The sequence below is a fragment of the Podarcis muralis genome, chromosome 5 (genome assembly GCF_964188315.1).
Source record: "Podarcis muralis chromosome 5, rPodMur119.hap1.1, whole genome shotgun sequence".
Lineage (NCBI taxonomy): Eukaryota > Metazoa > Chordata > Lepidosauria > Squamata > Lacertidae > Podarcis > Podarcis muralis.
In genome coordinates, this window is record NC_135659.1 from 59,531,386 (window position 1) to 59,548,112 (window position 16,727).

A 16,727-nucleotide genomic window follows, 5' to 3' on the forward strand; every position below is an offset into this window, starting at 1 on the left:
AAGCTTCTTGGTCCCTACAAGCTCTTGGTAGCCTTTATTTAGTTCACCCAAAAGCAGCTTTTAAAAAGTTTGTTTGATAGCACAGACCAGTTCATGGCCGAGAGCAAGGACCTGCAGTTTGATAATACTTCCAGGGTCCAGACAGCTCTTGGCCACCACAGCAATTGCAGGGTCGCAGCTATTAGTGGGAGGAAATAACGCTGCCTATTTTAAGCTCCTAAGAGAGTTTCAAGATAGGAATCCCCTCACTCTGCCGCCAAAAATAACTTAATTGCTTTGCAGGCTGGCAATAGGCCTTCCACCACTATCCCTTGTCTTTCCTGCTCTTTACAGTTGGCCTCTCTGACCGTGTTTTTTCCTCTCGGTTTGCTCAGCTCTCTGTTTAAGCCTATGCTGTGGTTCAGAGCAGAGTGCAAGCAGGTATCTTTTGAATTCCCTTCAGGTTGAGTTGCCTTGAGAGAGCTCCTCCAGTAGCTTTAAGGTCAGGTGCAACCCTCCATGGAATCAATAGAGTTGGAAGATACCTCAGGGGTCATTAGTCCAACCCACAGATGTTTTCAGACTCCAATTCCCATCAGCCCCAGCCCAATGGTCAGGGATGATGGGAGTTGTAGTCCAGCAGCTTCCAGAGGGCTGCAGGTTCCCCACCTGCTGGTTTAAGGGCTGCCTCATGTTTTTTTTGTCACCTATATATGTGAAAGGGAGCAGTACAATGGTACCTCGGGGTATGAACTTAATTCATCCCGGAGGTCTGTTCTTAACCCAAAACCATTCTTAACCTGAGGTGCACTTTTGCTAATGGGGCCTCCCTCTGCCGCCACACCACCGGCGCGCGATTTCCGTTCTCATCCTGGGGCAAAGTTCTGAATAAGAGGTACTACTTCTGGGTTAGTGGAGTTTGTAACCCGAAGCATTTGTAACCCGAGGTACCACTTTATGTTTTAAGCGAGTAGTTGCCTTATCTCTCTGGTAAGTGTCTGCTGCGTGTTTGGAGAGGCACAGCTCCTTTTTTGTGTGTGTAAACAGCAACATGCAAGGTGTACAAAACAGATTGAGGCAGAAATCTTGTGTGCCCTTACTTGGAAGGAAATTCTATTGAACAAAGTGGGACTTCCTTGTGAGTCAACACACACTGGGGTCGAACTTGAAGGGCCAGAAGTAGTTCCAAGTATGTCAGGCAAAACTGCATTCAAAAGGGTAATCTGGAATGTGGAGTAACTACTTATGTTTTCTCCCCTGAAAATGACTAGCTAGGTAAGGATTTTCTAGTCATTACTAGGCAGTTTGTAGCCAAAATACTTTTTTTCTGGTGTAAAGCATGCACTGTGAGCTGACTGAAAGTGGCAGTAAAAAATCTTGACACGATTCTCCATAGAGATGCCTCCAAAGTAGTTTTCACACTAAGGTTACTACAGGAATAGAATCGAGACTGAGGGTGATTTGTGTGAACTGCAAAAATGAAGGAGCTGGTGGGAAGCTTGAAGTATGGCTGTTTAAAGTGAGCTTTTTAGAGTTGCCATCTACTGAGAAAGATGGAGTTTCAGTTTTGGAATTATAGTGAAACCCCATCCAAGAATTCATTCTCTTCCCCCTGGGATTCTTGTTCTTGTTTTCCTTCTATGAATGTTCTTCTGTGAATTAATTTCTCCACTTTGAGGGATGCCCTGCAGGGTGAGTTTGCTTGCCAGACGTTAGCTGAGAAGTGTGGAGAAGCTTGAGTGAGATAATTAAACTAAAACTAAATGTATTTGGGAGTGTAGTACCGTTGCTAACTCAGATACAAAAACCCATGCGAACCAGTTATAGAATCCATTGGAAATGTAATATATTGAATGGCCAGGGCCAGATATGTTTTGTGCTTCCATTACATCCTCATACAAGCATGGAAGTCTATGGAGCGTCACCATTTTTCTAATCTCTAGTCCTTATGATTGTGAAGATCAGTTTGAAAATATTTTGGGCAGTACCCAGTGAAATTTCAAAAGCCAGAACAGGCTGAGCAGGATTCCAGTGATCACAAACTGAAGGTTCAGTTTTCTGCATAGTTCCTGCCCGTCCTCCCAAAGAACAGGAGCAAAATAAATGTTTGTGCCTGTTTCTGCGCATGTGCACGTATGCAGTTACAAATTTCCTCTAGGCTAGAGCTATGGTGTTATTGTCACGTACCTTGGATTTATAATCACAGACCATAGACAGCCCTATGAATACCTGATTGAGAGGGTGAGACGTTTGGGTCAAGACGGTTGGCGTCAACTTTTCCATATCCATTTCTTGCCAGTACATGTGGATATCTCTCAATTGGTTGGACAGGATGCCAGGACTGCTAGCATGCCAATGTTGAAGGGCAAAATGGTAAGATTAATAAGGGTGGAGCCTGACTGCAAGCAAAAGCCATCTGGCAGGAACTGGTTGTGGCCTGGGAAGGCAGACCTTCATTGATTTGTTTTTATCTGTGGCAGTAGTGTTTTGTTTAAGCAATTGTTTGCTTGCCATGTAGCTGTTAGCTTTCATGAGAGCATTTATGCGGAAGATTCCAGGATACAAACCCAACAGGAAATCTAATAAATAGCAAACCCTGAATCTGTGAGCAGAGTCGGGCTCCCAGTTTCGGGCTCCCAACAATCCAGTTCCCTTCTGCTTGGATTTTACATGTAAGGAAGGACAAATCAGTGTTGTTTCTGGTACTGGACAGTTTTGCATGTGCCATTTTATAGAAGTCACTTCTATCTCACTTCCTCACCATTCTGCAATTTTATTTTTTAAATTGAATAAAAAGCCACGTTTTAATGTGTGTTTTTGAGCGTTTAATCTTAAAATTCACTTTTTTTGTATCTGCTTTTATTTTTTTCCTGTGCCAAGAGCTGTACAAAAACAGGACAGTTTAGCTCCTTCCCTTCATCCAGGGAAGTGCAAATCAGATTAGTTAGTTTAAAAATGGTGACCAAACTGCAGGCATCCCTAGTATACAGGCAGATTTATGGAAAAACCCCCATAAAACACCTTAGTGAACCACAAAGGGCAGTAGTTGAGTGTGGTCCCAGGTTCCATCCCTGCGATCTGCAGGCAGGGCTGAGGGAGACCCACCTGCAGAGCCAATTCTGATCTAGGTTCCAGGCAGCTTGCTGCAGTCCATGAGTGTTGGAGATTGTGCTTCCAAAAGCTCTCTAGGAATTATTACACTGTGTATATATGTTTTTCAAGGAATGCACACATCGTCCTATCTTCTGCTAATGTGCCTGTACAGGGGAGGTATAAGGCTAACCAGAGGTGGCAGACTAGCTGGTTCAGAGAAATGTGTGGATTTGAAGTCTCAGAATGACAAGGGACTGTTGTGTATGTGTGCAAGAGTGGGATAAGGGAAGAGAAAACAGCAGAACAGTTGTGCGGTATCTCTTAGCCATTACAGTGGTACCTCAGTTTAAGAACAGTCCTGTTTACGAACTATTCAGTTTACAAACTCTGCAACACCGGAAGTAGTGTCCTGATTTGCAAACTTTACCTTGGTCTAAGAACAGAATTTGAATGGTGGAAGGGCACCGGCGGCAGGAGGCCTCATTAGGGAAAGCGCACCTTGGTTTAAGAACGGTTTCAGTTTAAGAATGGACTTCCGGAACGGATTAAGTGCATAAACTGAGGTACCACTTTAGTCTAAAAGCAGCTTTGGACCTAAAGGGCCTAAAGAACTTCTAGACCAGGGGTGAGGAACATTTTCCAACTTGAGGGCCACATTTGTTTGTCAGCAAACCTCCTGGGGACATGTTTCAGTAGTGATGGGGCCAGAGGGTTGCAGGATCTTCCCTGCTTTTGGGAATTAGTAAACATTTGAAAAGAAAGTTACAGATACGGAGGTGTTCTGCAACAGTAATCATTCCTAAACTTAAACTACACCCAAGAAACAGTTGTTTGGTCTGTTGAGAGTGGGTGGGAAATTCCTAGAAGCAGCAAGTGTCACCTTTGAATCTGTTATTTCCCCTGGTGACTTTGGAAACCCAGGGAAGGGTTTACCTAACTCAAATTAATCCTGCCATGAGGAGAGACCACAGGATGCCTGGATGAGGATTATTTTTTCCCTCAAGCTGAAAAACTGCTTCCCTGACTTGTCAGTCCTCCCATGTATTTTTAATGTTTGTCCTCACAGGTGTCCTTTCCTCTGATTCGCTTGTGATAACTGGCTGGCAGGCACTGTGTGCCAGAAATCTCTCTTTGCTGCATCACTTGCATTCCCAGAGGGCAGATCCTCAGGATCTAGCTTCAAAAGGAGGAGAGGCTCTCTTCAAAACAATCCCATCCTCCCACCCTGTGAGCCAGTGGCATGCAGATAGCCCCACATGGAGGCTCAGCGGAAATTCTGTAGGGGACAACCCATCTGCCAAGCAGGGGGAATCTCTTAGCTTGCCGTGTGAGGATCCCTTTGGGAGAAGGACGGAACACCTCTGTGTTTGACAGGATTCCATCTTTCTGCTCTAAAAGGAAGTAAAGGAAGTGTCCAGGCTGTGATTCCCCCGCCCCCCTTCTCTCTCTGCATGTGCTGAGTATAGGACTAGGAGACAGGGATGTAATAACAAACAGTAATAATTTCAGGGCTTGTGTCCAGGTTTCTAAATGCATTTCACAAAACTCTGGTGCCAAAGGTGCAGGACGGCTTCTATTACTGCTGATGCCCTGGCAAAAGTTGTTTCCTTTTGGTTATATGCTTCAAAGAGCCTGGCACCCAACACTGGGATTATGTTTTGCTATCAAGTGCTTGGTAACCATGCAGGACCAAAATACAGTGGCATGCCAGGGTCAGAAGGTGTGTTCTCCTGAATACGAGCTGCTGGAAACTGCAAGAGGGGAGGGTGGTCTTGCTTGGGTCTGGCATGCGGGTGTGCCATGGGCACCTGCTTCGCCATGAGGAGAACAGGGTCATGGACTAGGTAGGCCATTGGCCTGATCTTCTTTTGATTATCATGTGATACAACTCTGAGCGTGTGCAGGAGTTTTAAAGCAAAACATAAAGGTAAAGGTAAAGGGACCCCTGACCGTTAAGTCCAGTTGCGGACGACTCTGGGGTTGCAGCGCTCATCTTGCTTTACTGGCCGAGGGAGCCGGTGTTTGTCCGCAGACCGCTTCCGGGTCATGTGGCCAGCATGACTAAGCCGCTTCTGGCAAACCAGAGCAGTGCACGGAAATGCTGTTTACCTTCCCGCCAGAGTGGTACCTATTTATCTACTTACACTTTGATGTGCTTTCGAACTGCTAGGCTGGCAGGAGCAGGGACCGAGCAATGGGAGCTCACCCCGTTGCGGGGATTCGAACCACCAACCTTCTGATCTGCAAGCCCTAGGCTTTGTGGTTTAAACCACAGCGCCACCCGCGTCCCTTAAAGCAAAACATAGGAGAGTGGGAAGATATAGGAACAATTTCCTTGCCTATGTTTCCCTTCCCTTAGGCCCGATTCATTCCATGTGCAGCTCTGCGACAAGAAGCATCTCCCATCAGGAAGGAAGTCTTATAACAATAAAAAGTTTCAGGGAGGAAATCCTGGCTGGCGGGCGGAGGGGGATTTTCCCACCATGCAATTAAATCTCCCATGCTGCATATGGCTACATCTCATCTAGTTTTCAGTTATGGATATCTATGAATAAGGAAACACTTAAAAGGTTCCAAAATCCATATTAGGTTGAAATGCATATTAGGGCAAACTCTTGAGTTCTCCTGGATCCTCATCAGGGTAGAAGGGTAAACAAGGCAAATGAGATGTGGGGGTGAGGAGATGAGAAACAAAAATGCTGGCTGATGGTGCAGCAGTGGAGTCTGCATCTGGTCACAGTGTCAGGATGGAATGTGGGAGGAGATGGCAGACATTCAAATAAGGCTCTCTTAGGTGCTGTGCAGGCTTCGGATTCCACCAGGGGTTCTCTAAAGGACGAGGAGAAGGCACATTCCATGGGCTCACATTGTGATTGCGCTTATGATCCTTGTGCAGCATATTGACACCTGTCTGCAGGAAAAATCTGACTTGAGCCTATGTTTTATTTCAGAACCTTTCAAGCCAGATTGCAAACCATTTTTCAAAATCTGCATGGTAACCTTTGCAAGCACACTGTAAACTGCAAGAGCTGGAGCACAACAGTCCCATGTTGCCTTAACTAAAGAACTACCCTTCCCACCCCCATATTAAAGTTGCATAACTTTCCCTGAATCTCTGTAACCTTGAACAGGTTTCTAAAAAAGACACCAACTTCAGAAGGGAGGAGATGGCACCTGGACTTCTTCATTTGCCTTCCTTCAGTAACAAACCTTGTACTTTACTTTTGAAACATTGTCCAAATGCTAATCTTATCCTCCACCTTTTTTGCACCTTGTTTGCTCTGGCACACCAAGCTGCGTAGATGAGTCAGCATTTATGTGTTCCTTATAACCATGTGGTCTCCAGGGTCTGGGCAGCAAATGTTGCTAGTTTGTAAGGGAGAGGTACTTTCTTGGCTCCTGTGCATCTGAAAGACCCTTTGTGATAGATTTTAAATCGAGCATCTCTTGTGATTCATTCAACCACAACAGTCTGGTCTCCACTGCCAAATTGTTTCTGACTTGGACCCATTCTACAGAGTTGTATTGTGTGATAATAAAAAAAGGGTTATATGTCAAAGCCTCTTCAAGTGTGCAGTTCTTGTCAACACCACCAGTGTTTATCTGCTTTTACTGGGATGTTGTCTTGTGGAAAGACGAAAAGATCTTGCCAAGTGATTTGGCTTTAGCTTTTGGTTAAATGGACAGTGATGTGTGCCTGTGTCTGAACTATAGTTCCTTTCTCTGTCTGCCATTCCAAACATTTCCAGAGCGGTAGTCATGTTAGCCTCTTTCAGCAAACACAACAAAGAGACTTGTGGGCTGGCACCTTAAAGACAAATTAATGGTGGCATAAGCTTTCATGGACTTGGAGCCCACTTTGTCCAATGCATTCCTACCCCCCCCCCCCCGGTCTATTATGTGTCTGCTGCATTTCTTTGTTGTTGTTGTTGCTCCTGGACTTTGGAATCCTGGTGTCACCTTCAACTCTCACACACTCACCATTCATTCATTCATTCATTCATTCATTCATTCATTCATTCATTCCAGTTATTTATTAGTTTAGGGCCAGACCCTCACAAAGCACTGTATGGAGAAATAAAAATAATAGAACCTCTGACACAGCATGAAGCACTGAAGGAATACAGACAAACCAATGCATGAAAGGTGTTGAATTAGGTCACCAAAATTCCTCTTAAGGAATTGTTTTAAAAGGCAATAGTGTGTTTTAAAGCTTTTTTGAATGCAAGAAGAAAAAAGTTAACTGCAAGAGCAGTTACCAGCCAGAAGATTCATTACAGTGTTCTTCCCAACCTAACCAATTTCAACAATGGACAAACAAGAAGGAACTCTGACGCATATCTTAAGATTATGGACAGGGTCGAATGGGGCAGGTGGTCCTTAAGGTAAATCAACTAACCCACTAGGGTCTCAGAAGATTCTTACTGTCAAGTAATTTGCTATCTCCCAGGTTTGCATTTCCTTATGTATTTTTTATTTTATTTATTACATTTCTATACATTCATACCTTGGGTTACAGATGCTTCAGGTTGCTTTTTTTTGGGTTGCGGACCGCCAAAACCCAGAAGTACCGGAACAGGTTACTTCCGGGTTTCAGCGGTTGTGCATGCGCAGAAGTGCCAAATCGCAATCCACGCATGCACAGACGTGCTGCTGCGGGTTGCGGACATGCATCCTGCATGGATCACGTTCGCAACCCAAGCGTCCACTGTACAGCCCTCCATCTGAAGACAACAGAGCGATTTACAACAAAAAACACACAAAAACACACAATAACAAACAAAAAGAATAACCCTCAGTTTAAAAGGCCATGTATTATTTAATCAGCCAAAGGCCTGGGAGAAAAGGAATGTTATTGCCTGGCACCTAAAGATAGGTAATGAAGGCACCAGGAGGGCCTCCCTGAGCAGAGCATTCCACAAGTGGGGAGCCACCACGGAAAAGGCCCGTTCTTATGTTGCTGCCCTCTGGACCTCTTTGGCACACAAAGAAGGGCCTCAGATGATGATTGCTGGGTCCAGGTTGGTTCATATGCAGAGAGACGGTCCTTGAGGTATTGCAGCCCTTAAGCTCTTTATAGGTTAAAACCTGAATTGGGCCCAGAAAAGAACTGATAGCCAGTGCAGTCTTTATCACGCTGAGTTCCATCTTGAACTAACTAACCTGTAGGATGGCTCTCCCTCTTGAGACAGACTTCCCTTTTCAATCACAGGCTCCACGCAGCCAATGGTCATGGATAATGGAGTTTATAGTCCAGAATATCTGGGGCAGGCACCAGGTTGGGGAAGACAGGCCTAAAACCTTCACTGCATTGATTGCCAAGTCAAGAGTTGAACCAGATGGGTACTAGCTCAAAACTCAGCTCTATTCCATCCCCATTCTCAACCATTCTTGGTGACCACCGTAGAAAATGGACTTTAGTTCAGGATGCTAGGGCTAAATCATAGGTTGTCGTGCGGTAAGGCAGAAGAGAAGTACGTAGCTAAGTTGTTCCTTTCCTCACAGTCACTTGCATGACTGCAGCCAACTCCTTACAAAAGTACTCTCCGCTTCACCAATTAATTCTGCATGCTTGGGAAAGGAATCGGCTGAGGGTGGGGCCAGGGATAGAGGAACTAAACTGCCACTTTAAGGTCTTTCTAGAGTTGTTTTTAAGTGCGGGCAAGATGGGTGGGGTTCCTGATAATCTCCTGGCCATGCCCAGTTCAGCCTTAGATACACATGAAGTTTAGTCTGCTGAGATCAGAGTCAGGCCCTTAGGCTCACTGCAGCTTTTCTACTGGAAGTAAAATTGTTAGGTTTACTCAACCTGCTGAGCTCTTTGTGTTCTGTCTTCAAGTGGAGCTGATGTGTGTGTGTGTGTGTGTGTGTGTGTGTGTGTGTGTTTGCTTGCTTGCAGTGGGTGGGAGGAGGACAGTATTATTAGCCTGACTTCAGGGCGATGGAAAGAGTGAGTGCATCATATTTTTCCTCTGGGACAGAGAGAGAAAACCAAGGAACCGCTTGCCCAGAGTTGCTTGCATGAAACTTTGGGGAGGAACAATAGCTTCATGGTGAAGCCACATATATTGCCATATTTCCATGATCGAATCTCTAGCAGTTTCATACTTTCATATTTTTTGTATGCTACCCTTCATCCAAAGATCTCAGAGTGGTTCACAGCATAAAAATACAAAAAAATAAGAATAATAACATACAGTGGTACCTCGGGATGCGAATGGGATCCGTTCTGGAGCCCCGTTTACATCCAGAAGCAAACGTAACTAGCGATGGCACGTCTGTGCACACACGCGTCGCTTTTCACTGCTTCTGTGCATGCGCGTGACGTCATTTTGAGTGCCTGCACATGCGTGAGCTGCGAAGCCCGGAAGTAACGTGCTCCGTTACTTCCGGGTTGCCGCAGAGCGCAACTCGAACGCGCTCAACATGAAGCATATTCAGCCCGAGGTATGACTGTACGTAATAAAAACAAGAACAAAAACAGAGCAAACAAATTACCCACCACCACCACCACCTCATCCCGCAAGCATATTTAAAACAATATATAATAAGACCTAGACAGCAGTTGCTGCCCTCCTGAGATCTTGGAGAGCTACTTTCAATTAAGAGTAGATCAGCTTCTGCCAACCTGGTGCCTGCCAGATCTTTGGGGCTAAAACTCCCAACAGCCTCACCCAGCTGAGATCTTGGAGAGTTGCTGTCAGTTAATAGTAGACCATGTTTTTCCAACCCAGCTTGGGGCTGATGGGAGTTGTAGTCCAAGACATCTGGAGAGCACCAGGTTGGTGAAAAGTAGGAATAGACCGCTCTGGACTAATAGATCAATGGGTAATTTGGGGACCAAATGTCACAACACAGAAGATCCATGATAAGGTCTCCTGATGTCTCCCCCCAACTTTAGAAGCAGCTGTGGGGAGTCCGATTTTTATCAGAGCAGCCACACTGCATATGGACTGTGGGCTGTACCTTTCCTTCATCCTAAATAGGGAAACGGGACCTTGTACAGTGGTGGATTTAAATTGCAGAAATGGTTAACATTGCCATTTATTTCCTATACTTTTTGATTCTCCTTTTTAGACAGCTGACTTTATTTTTATCCTGCTTTTCAGACAATTGCCTCCCAGAGCAGCTCACATCAATAATAATCATAATAATAAAAAGAGGCAGCAAGAGAGAGAGAAGAGAGGCTCTGCCATCAGGCTTGCAAACTAAAAAGACAAGACACAGAACAGAAGGGGAGGAGAGCAGGCGAAAGTTAAGAGGAGGGAGAACAGTTCTTCAAGGCCAGATTAAAGTAGGTGAGCTTATAAGAGGACATTTATATCTGCTCCAGGCTAGGCCAATTTTACCTTGCATGTGTTCTCGCTTGAAGAGCACCTGGTGCCTCTTGTACCTTTGCCCAAAGGAGATGATGGGACCAGGGTTTCTTTTCCACTGTGGTTCTGCAGCCTCCAGGGCAGTAGGCAGTAGGTGCAAAATTCCTTCCCCAAGAGACACCGCTCTGATAATCATTAGAGCCTGCCACAGCTGCTTTTAAATGAAAGTGAAAACATTGGGAGACCCAGTCACGGAACATACTGTAGCTCAGTCAGTCGAGCATGAGACTCTTAATCTCCAGGTTGTGGGTTCAAGCCCCGTGTTGGGCAAAAGATCCCTGCATTGCAGGGGATTGGATTATATGGCCCCTGGCTTCCTTTCCAGCTCTACAATTCCATGGTTCTATGAGTAAAGCAGCTGCAATTTCTAAACCATAGTTTATTTCAACTCTGGTTTAATGTGATGTATATTCCAGAGTAGCAACTGCTGCTTGATTCCACCTGCCACTAACCCAGGGGTCTGCAACCTGCGGCTCCGGAGCCGCATGTGGCTCTTTTACACCTTTGCCGTGGCTCTGGGGCGGATACTAGCAAGGGGAGGAGGCGCATTGTGCGCCCTGACACTCCCCACTGTGGCGGGTGCTGTACTGGCTGTGACGTCGCATGGGGGCGGTGCGTACGTTACGATCCTGTATATATAGCATTAAGGTAAGAAACAATATATGCAGTGTTATATTTGTTTTAAATGTTGCAATGGTTTTGCGGCTCCCAGTTTTCTTCTTCGGAAACGGGTCCAAGTGGCTCTTTTTGTCTTAAAGGTTGCAGACCCCTGCACTAACCTATCATTCTACACTTTCTCCCCCACTGCATCCGTATTTTGACATCTATTGAAGATTCATTTGCTTACCTAGGTATTTGGAGAAGAGTGATTTCTTGTTTATAGCCCTGGATTTCTCACCTGCTATATATATTATATATAATTGTTTTTAAGCTTTTCATTTGTTTTAATGAACTGCATTTCTTATGCATTGACTTATCCCCTAAGCCTGCTGACCTAAAGCTCCTAGGCTAGTGTTGGTGCCTCCTTCTGATTATAATACACCCCCTACCCCCTTTACAATTTAGGACCACCCTAACCCTAGGACCACCCTTGGGGTTATCTCTCACATCAAAGATGGCTTGTGAGTGATGCAGCACGAAGAATGCTTGCCTGAGATACAGGTTAGACTAGCTCTGCTGCTTCTGCTGTAAAGGGGTCTGTAATGTACCAAAATAGATCTTGGCTTCCTATCTGACCAGACTGCTTGTAATTGATCTGTAGCAGGGTTTTTCACCTTAATTGTGGTTGGCTTCCTTACGATGAACATTTCTTTGGGCTGTTGCCCAGTGAGCAGCATCTTCATTGCAAAAGCAGCCTCCAGAAAGCTCAGTGGTGGCCGTGGCCAGGAGCCGCAGCAAGAATTTCAGCAGTTGAGCAAGCAAATGAATATTCTACTTTGTCTTCAAGGAAAACATTATAATGCATGATACGGATCTTGTTCCCTAAGAGCCTGCTTTCCTCTTTCCTCCATACATGGTATAAGTTTCCCGGTTATGCAGCTGTTATAAGTTGGGAGGCTAACAGAGCAATTCAAACTTTATTTACACTGGACTGCCCAATGTGTGGGTGGGAGACATGCTTGCAGCTGCTTCACCAACAGAGCCCAGCAAAAAACCCTAACAATGGGTGTTCCAAGGATGGGGAAGGGTTGGGGCTGAGCCAGGCTGAGATCCGCTGGATCCTAATCTGGTTGTGGAATGGTTTGGGGCCCAATCATCCTCCCCACTTTCCTCTGACGCTGCTTTAAGCATCTGGTGGGGAGTGAGGGGTTGAATTTTGTCCTAAGAAAGGGCCAAATGTATCATATCTGCATCTTCTTTGCCACTGCTGTTTCACAGTAGGTTGCTGATGTAAGCAGTTGTTGTGTGCGCATCCCCTCCAAATAGAGTTTACATTCTGCACACAAATATAATTTCCTAGAGAGTCTACCTCTCCCAGTGTTAGGTTTGTTCAGAACTCCCATAACCAAACATTCTGCATATACTACCTGTACTGGAGCACCGGCTGCTATTGTTATAAGACTTTGATTGCTTCTGCACAAGACCTTTTCTCAGGAATTGTTATCCAGATTATATCTCTGACAAATCGTTCCATTCCAGTGTTTTCAGTGTAGTGCTTTCATGTGCCTTTATTTTTCTTGCTTTTACCGTAGGCCTGATCTCTGTCAATTTTAGGGGGCAATAAAATGCAAGTGCTGCTGAAACTTTTAAGGGCTTCTATGCCTTTAATCAAAAGTTTCCTGTTGCAGGTTAACTTATTTCAGTGCTCTCTGTTCAGCCTAGCTGGTGGAGTCATGATGAATTAGTGTCTAATTATTAATTTTATTTCATTATTGCTGCTTTTTCTTTTATAGCAAAATTGGGTTATTTCACCACAAAATGCAAGGAAATTAAAGCAAATCAGTAATTAGCGCTTCACTTTTGTGGGAAATAGAAGGTGAATAATTAAGGGGCAATTACTAATCCCCCAACCAGTCCAAGGAAAGCAATAACATGAGCTTCACCTGCTGCCTGGAAACTTTTAATTAACTTTGGAAAAGACCTTTTTCTGAGCATGACTTACTAGGGAGTAAGCATTAGAAAACGATATTGGCCAAGGGGAAAGGCATTTCTGCATAATAGCAGTATGTTACGGGCTCTTTAGAACCTCTCTTTTAATTCCTCTTCTAGCTAATTGCAGAAAAGCAGTGTTTCAACATTACCAACCAATGTAAATCCAATCTCCATAGGTAAGTTTAAAGCGAGAGAGAGAATTGTTATAATTATGTAATTATTAGGGGTTGTTGGATTCTGTGTATAACAAAATTCAGCTTTCTCTCTGCTGTGGAAATATTTTTGTAGTTAAGTTACCCCCGTCAGTAGGTGAGTTAGAGTGTGAGTGAGCTGTCATCATCTTTGCACATGCTCAGCTCTTGATGTGTATCTTGTCTCTGTGTGGAGGCATCTTTGAATATCCACTGTGCTTGCAAAACTCCTCCACTCCAGACTTGCTGGGCTGGGCTTCCAAATAGGAAAGCCTTTACTCACTGGTACCCCCTGTAGTTTCTCTCTGTTTAGTTTCCCAACTGGTCTTAAAGGCTGATAAACAATGGGAAACGGAAGCAAGAATATGCGGATGAGCAGAAGCATCTCCCTCATCTATCTGTTCACTCTCTCCACAAGGTCTACACCAGCCTCCTGCAGCCTAGCCCCTTCCAGATGTTTTGGGCTGAAACTCCCATGGTGTCTGGGACCAAATACCTAGACCGCACCAGGTTAGCAAAGGCTATCTTACCTTGCCCATTCCCTGAATGGCGAGGGGGCAGCCAGGCTGCATCTCCAATTGAATTGTAGCAGAACAGCATCTCGTAAACCTTGAAAAGAGAGACATTTGGCAGGGCCTTTCTGATTTCAGCACATTCTTTCTCCAGCTTATATGTATTTATATATTCTGTAATATGGAACACTTAAAAAAGAAGCAAACCCAAATGATGCTTGTTGAAAACAGGCCTGTGTGGGAAAGGGGGAATAAAATTATGAGGAATGCCCCTCCCCCAATGCTTTGGCAAGAGGCAACAGCCACTAATTCACACAGCTGAATGGCAAGTCTCAGCCTGCATTATTTGTTTGTGTTGAGTATATATCCTCCTGCCCCAATTCATGCTTTTCTGCATTACCTCATTCAGGAGGCTGAGAGGATTATTTTGAATGCAATAGCCCTCCAAAGGGCCCCAGAAATAAGCCATTGTGCAAACACAGATGGGAGGGAGGTTTCCGTTTCAGAAAATGTGCTGGGTGAAGACACCGGGGTGTGTGTGTGTGTGTGTGTGTGTGTGTGTGTGTGTGTGTGTGTAAAAGGATAGGGAAGCGGTTTATACTTATGGCTGTGCAACAATGGCTTTGTCTTGGGTAATAGGGCTGGGAATGGGAACCCCCGTCTTCATCATTTCAGCCCAGCTCCTGTTTCTTTGGCTCATGTCCCTTGCCCAACGGACGGACGTTCTGCATAGCATTGCACCTGAGCTGGTGCCAAATCTTGGGTAGAATGGGAATAAATGTTGATTTGCTCTCAGAGTTTGGTTTACAAAATTAACCCTTCGGCCCTGCTTCCTTTGCAGTGCTGTCCCCAATCTGTCTCTTAGCCCCAGCAGCGCTGAAGTCTCGAGAGTGATGCTTTGGATGATTTATGGCAGATACTTAGAAAGACATACCAATGCCATAGATGGAAAAGTTTCCCCTCACAACTTACCAGAAGGTTTCCCCAACTCCCTTGCACATGTTAACACGCACGCGCGCGCACACACACACACACACACACACACACACACACACGATTCTTCCTCTTTCCCTATGGTGCAGCTGCCAAAGGCAGAATACCTTAAGAAAAAGACTCTTAAAAAAGCTAGCAGTGATTCCCATAGAATAATCACCCAAGAGTTTGTTTTCTCTGCACCTGAATTTCAAATACAGCAGGTGGAATGCATTAGCACGCTTGCATTTTTATCTCTCTATGTTGGAAAAGATTGACTTGGAATTGGGGAACAATTTGTGAATGCTGGAAACTTATTACAGATGAATTGTTGTTTTCCCCCCGGTACAGGATCATTTGAATTGATGAGCAGAATGTGCATTTGCATTTGTCTGTCCAGAAAATACTTGCAAATTCTGCTATAAAAAATCAGATACTTGGTGGTTTATTTTTTTAAAAAAATAAAATCATGTTCTGTTGGGACATGAAGATGTGTTATGGAAAAATTATGTTTGAGAAATAAAATTCCAAAATAGTCTTCTTTCTCATTGTGCAACATCTTGGCACAATGCAATGTTTTTCTCCCTCTCTTTTGTATGCATATCTGTGCTTCTCAAGACGCTTTTAACAGGTATGATTCCAAGGAATGCATTATTTCTTCTTTTCTTTTCTTTTCATTCCGCCTTCTCTAAATCCGAGAACATTATATCTCCATAAAACCGTAGTGTTGTTGGATGATGCATCGGGCTTGTTTTCCTCTCTCTTTTTTAAAGCTGCAAATATCCTTGTGGCTTTACTTAGCACTTTAGCTTAGCAATTGTTTCTTTAGCTCAGGAAACAGGAAGCTGTTTATTAGGCGGGGGGGGGGGCATCTAAGTGGTCCGTCTCTTTCTCCTGTTAGATGGGATCTTGTGGCTCTGTAAGTACCGGAACTTGTTTTGTACGAGAGATTACAACTATTGGAACCTGATTTGAGGTAGAGATTGCATTGCATGCTGAAGATAAGAATTTGCATCCGGAACTTAGGGCTTTCCCGGGCAATCCACTTACTGAGCAACAGATGTGCATTTGCTGCTCATTTGTTGTTTGGGAGCCTATGGGGACATCACATTTTCACAGCACTCAACCCATAATATGGTAAGGAAAAGGCATGACTTTCCCCAGCTAGCTGGCTTTTGTGTCTCATAAATGTCAACAGCACTCCCCAGCATCACTGTTGATGAGTGGGGCAACTTTCCCCTTCATCATGTGACTAGTTTCTAAAAGTTTTTCTTTTCCAAATATTGAGACTGTTCTTGCTGTGCCACGTAAGTGCAGCAGTGTCCATGTGCCCCTTTACTACACAGGTGGCTTAGATGCCATTGGATTCCAGTTGCCATGACCTCCAGCCAGCATGGCAGAAGTTGTAGCCCAACAATATCTGGAGGTCAATAGGTTACTCACCACTGCTTAGTGAAGGGCTTCAGATCCTGCAGACTGGAACAGGTTATATCACGCTTTCGACAAAAGGCATTGGCCACTTCCATGCATCTTTTAGAACAGGGGTTGCTAACCTAATGCCCCCCATATGTTCTTGGACTATAGCTCATTTAATCCCTGACCATTAGCTATGCTGGCAGGGGGTGATGAGAGTTGGAGTCCAACAACTTAGGGAGGGTATTACAGTGGCTGCCCCTGGTTTAGTGTGATGGGAATGAGACACAAAGGGTTGTAGCAAGCTTTTGCCCCTCCTCCACCTCGAAGTTGTTTTTCAAACAAGCCATTGTTTACGATGACACGACAAACTATGGTGAAGCAAAGCTAACAGGCTCCTCCTCCCAGGTACCTGGGATGAGAGGAGAGTCCACAAACCTGAGGATCGCTGCAGTTTATTCTTGTCACAATAAACCATGTCTTATGTGTCTGAATGCAGGGCCAATATATTTTGGTGTGAATGGGACATTGTGTTGGTACTCCTGTATCAGGATCTCTGTGAATGCAGGACTAAGTAGAAAACATGGTGTGTTTTGCCA

At 44.7% G+C, this 16,727-nt stretch overlaps 1 protein-coding gene across 10 annotated transcripts in view; it reads left to right on the forward strand.

Annotated features, from left to right (window-relative positions):
- ATP2B4 (ATPase plasma membrane Ca2+ transporting 4) overlaps window positions 1-16,727 on the forward strand; it is a 167,087-nt gene that overhangs the window by 36,674 nt on the left and 113,686 nt on the right. Inside the window, exon 2 of one of the 10 annotated variants that reach the window (XM_077928962.1) lies at window positions 10,182-10,366. The exons of the other annotated variants lie outside the window; for them this stretch is intronic. The gene's annotated coding sequence lies outside the window, so the exon portion shown is untranslated. The remainder of the gene's footprint in view (window positions 1-10,181; window positions 10,367-16,727) is intronic. 10 annotated transcript variants of the gene reach the window in all.